This window comes from Bos mutus, chromosome 4 (assembly GCF_027580195.1).
Source record: "Bos mutus isolate GX-2022 chromosome 4, NWIPB_WYAK_1.1, whole genome shotgun sequence".
Taxonomy (NCBI): Eukaryota; Metazoa; Chordata; class Mammalia; order Artiodactyla; family Bovidae; genus Bos; species Bos mutus.
Window position 1 is genome coordinate 31,715,472 of NC_091620.1, and position 6,543 is coordinate 31,722,014.

Below are 6,543 nucleotides of genomic sequence, written 5' to 3' on the forward strand. Positions count from 1 at the left end.
TAGCAGTCACCAGGGGGCTATCCCATACAACACTCATTATTCATAGCACCTGCTGAGATGATCATTTGATTTTTATCTTTCATTCTATTAATATCACATTTATTGATTTGTGCATGCTGAATCATCCTTGTATCTGGGGATAAATTCCTCTTCATTGTGGTGTTTAATCCATTCGGTGTACTGATGAACTTGATTTGCTTATATTTTGTTGAGGGTTTCAACATTTGTGTGCATCAGTGTTCTTGTCTAGCTTCAGTATCAGGATAAGATAGCTTCATAAAATTACTTGGAAAGTGTTTCCTCTTCTTTAATTTTTTTAGAAGAGTTCAAGAAAGATTAGTGTTAATTCTTTAAATGTTTGATAAGCTTCACCGGTAAAATCATCTGGTCTTTGGTTTTTTCTTGTTGAGAGGTTTTTAATTACTGATTTAATCTTCTTAATCATTATTGATCTGTTCATATTTTCTCTTTCTTCATGATTCAGTTTTGGATACTTTTATGTTTCTAGAAATTTATTCATTTCTGCCAGGTTACCTAATTTTTGGCATGTAATTGTTCATAGTAATCTCTCATGACCCTGTGTGACTCTGTGATGTCATTTGTAGTGTCTCCTCTTTCATTTCTGATCTCGTTCATGTCTTTTCTTCCCTTGGGTTTGTCAATTTTATCTTTTAAAAAGCAACTAATAGTTTTCCTGATCTTTTCTATTAAGTTTCTCATCTCTGTTTCATTTATTTCCATGCTGATCTTTGTTATGACTTTCTTTCTACTTACTTTGAGCTTAGTTTGTTCTGTTCCTAGCTCTGTGAGATGTAAAGTTAGGTTATTTATTTAGCATTGCTCTTTTTCATAAACATATACATTCATCACTGTGAATTTCCCTTTAAGAATTGCTGTTGCAGCATCCCATAGATTTTGGTCATTGTGTTTTCGTTTTCATTTGTTTCAAGATATTTCTTAATTTCCTTTTTGATTCCTTCTTTGATCCATTTGTTGTTCAGGAATATGTTGTTTAGTTCCTGCATGCTTCTAAAGTTTCCAGCTTTCTACTTGTTGATTTATAGTTTCATACTATAAATCAAAATGGAGCTATTCTTAGGAACCTGTGGAATCTATAATACTCAGAAGAGGTGAGAAATGATGCTCTCTGGTACATGTTTGAAGGCAAGGTTGGAGAAAAACTTGTTTCTTCTGAGCTGTCTATTCAATAAAATTGTTACAGGAGACATAAAAGTCAATAAGATGTTAAATGCCCCTACGTTTTCTGAGATTGTTTATCAGGTGTTGTGTATTACATTCTCCTTGTAAATCGACCCTGAGATGAATTCCTTTCTCAGAAGGAACTAAACCAAAGGCCAAGGTAAAGGCTTGCCTCTGATAATCCTTTGTTTTACCACGACCACAGCTTTCATGATTCCCTTTACTTGAATCCAGACAGAGTGACCTTAAATTTTGGACTTGAGCACAATAAGTTTCAGTTTCTACTCATGAGTAGAACTCTGAGTTCTGCTCTTTTTCCCATTTTGGTGTTTGTGTTTATACTTTGTTAAAGGTGTTACTGTCCTTGTGTTAATGGTCCTCATTATTCTTGTGCGTGCGCAAGCTTAGTTGTATCTGACTCTACGACCCCATGGACTGTAGCCCACCAGACTGTCCGTGGAATTTACCAGGCAAGAATACTGGAGTGGGTTACCATTTCTTACTCCAGGAGATCTTCCTGACCCAGGGATTGGATCTTCATCTCCTGGTCTCCTGCATTGGCAGGTAGATTCTTTACCACTAAGCCACCTATGAAGCCCCCATTGTTCTTGTGTTTCTATCATAAACTATGTCCAGTTCTTTCCAAAATTGTTCTTGATAAAGGTAAAGGTGCAGAAGAGAAATAAAGACCATCAAAGGTAATAGCATGAGAAGTATTGTAGTCAAAAACCAATCATAACATACGTGGAATTGTAAATCTTTAAAAAAAAATTTATCTAGATTTACTTCAGTTCCAGAAACACATATTAAGGGAGAGGGTTGGGAAACTTTCCCATAAAGCCCCCAGGAGTATCTACAATATATTTTACAATCAGTACAAGATAACTTATTCCTGTGGCTATTCATAATGTCAAAATGCTTCCTAATAGGAGGGGGAAAAGCATCATCTTTGATTTTTCTAGACAGAGCTTTTAATAGAATCCTTGAGATTCATTCACCATCTTTTAGCCATATCTCAAACTTCCCAAACACTTGTTTAGGATTATGTTCTATTTTTAATAAAGCTTACAAAATTGATACTAAGTGTGAATTGACTTTTTGCTAGTTTGGAGGCAAAGATATAATTATATAAACTATATTTTTTGCAGTGCCAAGTTTCTTCAAATATTTTTTTTAGATAGAATATATCAAAAATGACAGGTCACATTGGTTAGATAAAAGATAAATCCTATATCATGACCGAAATTTTCCTTTAAATCTTAAACTAAGATTTAAATGTTAGATTTTTTTAAGATTAACATTTATTAAAATATGCTAATTTAATAAGTGAAACACAGCCAAGATATAGTCAAAATGACTGGGAATAATCACTTGCATTTGCAGGAAAAAATAGATCTTATAATTTAAGTTTAAAATTAGAGGGAAGATAAGTTTCACAAGCCCTCATTCTTAAAGTCTAAAGATAGAGTGTGTAGGTAGATATTTCTTGAGAATATTGGCAGACTGGTGTTGTCAGTATTTGATGGTTTGAATGAGATCCACTCCAAGAACTTAGAAATAAGACTGTCTTCTGAAGGATAAATCAAGAAATCAACTTTGCTCCCTACCTCTGCTCTAAATGTAGGAACCTAAGAATTAACCAGAAAAAGGGTGGGTAGAATGTGCTCCCATCAAACCTCAAGATTAATGTCTAGACAAAGTCCAGATTGTAACATGTTACTCAGAATGAGAAATAAAACATGTCTCAAAATAAACTAACAAACAAACAAACAAAAATAGTTAAGTAGAGAAAAAATAGGTAAGAGATTTGAACTTGATGATATTATTCCCGGTCTGCCCACAGTGGGACAAGGGCATGTTTGGTCAACCAACTTGAAGCTTTCTAGTCCTATTGATAAGTCCTTCAAGCTATCATCTGAGAGATTTGTCACAAGCTCATACAAATCCCTCCAGTTTTTCCTCTATATTCTCTTGCTCATTCATTATTATGATTTGGCATTTTATGTTATGATAGTCTCTGACTATGCCTCTAAGTGGACATAAAAGGAAAATGTATAGGTCCTAAAATATGGGTACAAGTAAGAAGAGGATCCATGACATACGCGAGTATAGCATGGCAACACTTTCGGGACAGGTCCTGGAGATCCGGAAAGTGTCTGATACCCACACCAACTGCTCTGCCACTTTTGTTGCCTTCTGAGAGCATCCCCTGAGACACAGAAGAGAGACTGCAAGGCTACTGTGCAGCTGAGGGTATCATCATGTTTTTGACACTTGATAAATATTAACATATTGATTTCTATGAGCTTCATTTCTCCCATCTTCTTTCTCAGTCCCAGTTGTCTCTACCCAGACTTAAGATCATATAGTTTGAGTGTAGGGTGAAATTTCCCTGACATCTTGATTATTTAATTAACATGCATGCTTATGCTCACCTCAACCTCATTGGTCTTTGTGTCAGTTTCAGTAGTATGAGTCCATTTCTTTTTTATTGAAGATATATATGTTCTTCAATAAAAGGAATTTCCCTTTTATATTCACTTAGAGGCATGGTCAGAGATTATACACACACACACACACAGATATGTATTCCTTTTCAGATTCTTTTCCCTTGTAGATTATTACAAAATATTGCATATAGTTCCCTGTGCTGCACAGTACATTTTTTGTTGATTATATTTTATACACAGTAATGCTTATAAGGAGAAGGCAATGGCACCCCACTCCAGTGCTCTTGCCTGGAAAATCCCATGGATGGAGGAGCCTGGAAGGCTGCAGTCCACAGGGTCACTGAGGGTCGGACACGACTGAGTGACTTCACTTTCACTTTTCACTTTCATGCATCGGAGAAGGAAATGGCAACCCACTCCAGTGTTCTTGCCTGGAGAATCCCAGGGACAGGGGAGCCTTGTGGGCTGCCATCTATGGGGTTGCACAGAGTCACCCACTACTGAAGTGACTTAGCAGCAGCAGCAGCAATGCTTATAAAGTTGAAAAGTGTGAGTTGACAATTTAAACACAGTACATGGATCACTAGCTAACTTAATCTAGAAATAAAAGGAAAAATCAAAATTATACAAAATTTTAAATAGCAAAAAAGAAATAATCACTAAAACATAAGAACTTTTTAATAAAAATTATGAGACCATTTGCAAAACTCTAAGCAAACAGTTTTAAAATAAAGATGAAATAAATTATTTTCTAGAAAAAATACAATGGGAACTTCCAGTTTTCTCTTCCACATGTAAGGAGATTGAAAGTTGATATTCTGTCCCAACAGCAAGTAAAAAGCTAAACAACTGAGCCCTGGAAAATATTACGTAGGCCAAGTGATCACGGCTAATCTCATTAATAAGGCATGTTGATAGATAGTATGGGCCCTTGTTATAAAAAAGTGAGAACCACACTTAAACTTTGTGATGTTCCTCCTAAAACTCTAGTCTAACCATGAGAAAAACATCACAGACGAGCCCAAGTCCAGGGACAGTCTACAAAATATTCAACCAGTACTCCTCAAAACTGTCCAGTTTATCAGAAAGTTGGAGAAATTCTCACAGACCAGAGGAGACCAAGACAGCATAATGAGTAAATTCAGTGTGCTATTGTGGGTAAGATCCTGGAACAGAAAAAAAAAAAAAAACAACCATTAAGGAAAAACTAGTGAAATCTGAATAAGCTTCAGAAGTTAGTTAATAGTAGTGTATCATTAACACTAGATCCTTAGTTTCCCTGGTGGCTCAGACGGTAAAGCGTCTGCCTATGATGCAGGAGACCTGGGTTCGATTCCTGGGTGGGGAAGATCCCCAGGAGAAGGAAATGGCAACCCACTCCAGTACTCTCGGCTGGAAAATCCCATGGATGGGGGAGCCTGGTGGGCTACAGTCCATGGGGTCGCAAAGAGTCGGACATGACTGAGCGACTTCCCTTTCTTTCTTTCTTTCTTTCCAACAGGTGTATACATGTTCCCTATATATCCTCATAAACAATCAGGGAAAACAGTTATTAACATTCTTTGTTCTATCTTTGCAACTCTTTTGTAAATCTGAAAGTGTGTTTAAGTCAAAGTTTATTGTTAAACAGCAATTGAAGTTCCCTGTCTAATACTTCCAACATTTGGGTCATTTCTTTGTCTCTTGAAAATGATTTCATTTTTCTTGTGTGTTTTGTAATTTTTTGTTGAAGGCCAGACATCTTGCGTAGACTTGTAGAGGCTGAGGTAAATAACATTTGTGTCTAGAGACAGCTGTGCCATTTGTACTGTCAGGGTATAAGAATGGTGGCTGGCATCTCTTTCTGCCTTGCTCTGCACAAGTGATCCATTCCACACATTCCTTCTCTCTTTGGAGGAAGTTGTCCCTCCATCAGTTTAGATTATTTAGTTTCCTTGTATCTGTAGTTCTCTGATAAGTTCAGAGAAAGTTACAACTTTGTCATTTATCCAGCTTTTCTCATTGATAGATGGGAGCATGGCTTTTTTTTTTTTCCCCCCTGCTTCCTACATTCTAGAATCAAGTAGAACATCAAGGTTTTTCCTTCTTAACTCTATGTATACTACAGTCAAACATGCATGTAGGAAGAATGAAATGCAGGAAAGGGATTAGAATACTATTAAAAAAAAAAAAAAACCAAGAGATTCTGAATGTTTGAAAAATCACATAACCTTAACATTGAAAGGAATTATTAGAAGCTGTCTATCCTAGATTTAAAATCTTTTGATTTTAAATATCTTCTTTTGTTAAAATTAAATTTTCACTCCTCATATTTCCTCTAGAAGGAGATCTCTTGCTAAAAATCACTTAATCTTCTGCATATCTCCACCAGTCAAAAATTATCTGTTGCACTTTCAGCTGATATGAAAAGCACAGAAATCATTTTTATTTATAAAATAAATTTTAAAACTTTATTTTTTACAAATAAAAAAATCATATTCTAATATTGAGAATATTTTGAACTGTGTGCCCCTTTCCTGATTCTGGTACACCATCTGGAGCACTTCCGTGGTGGTCCAGTGGTTAGGAATCTGCCTGCCAATGCAGGGAACACTATTCAAACCCTGCTCTGGGAAGGTTCCACATGCCCAGGGACAACTAAGCCCACACACCACAACTCCTGAGCCTGAGCTCTAAAGCCCTGAAGTCGCAGCTACTGAGCCTGAGTCCTGCAGCTACTGAAAGCTGCCTGCCCTAGAGTCTGTGCTCTGCAACAAGAGAAGCCACTGCGATGAGAAGCCTGCACACCACAACCAGAGAGCAGCCCCTGCTCCCCACAACTAGAGAAAGCCCGTGTGCAGCAACAAAGGCCCAGGGTAGCCAAAAATAAATAAAATGAAATTTTAAAAACTAC

The 6,543-nt window shown here is 36.6% G+C and overlaps 1 non-coding gene across 1 annotated transcript; it reads left to right on the top strand.

Annotated features, from left to right (window-relative positions):
• The first annotated feature begins 4,926 nt into the window (after positions 1-4,926).
• On the top strand, positions 4,927-4,998 carry TRNAH-AUG (transfer RNA histidin (anticodon AUG)). Its single transcript has one exon. It is a non-coding gene; the product is annotated as a tRNA-His (tRNA).
• Positions 4,999-6,543: the final 1,545 nt, after the last annotated feature.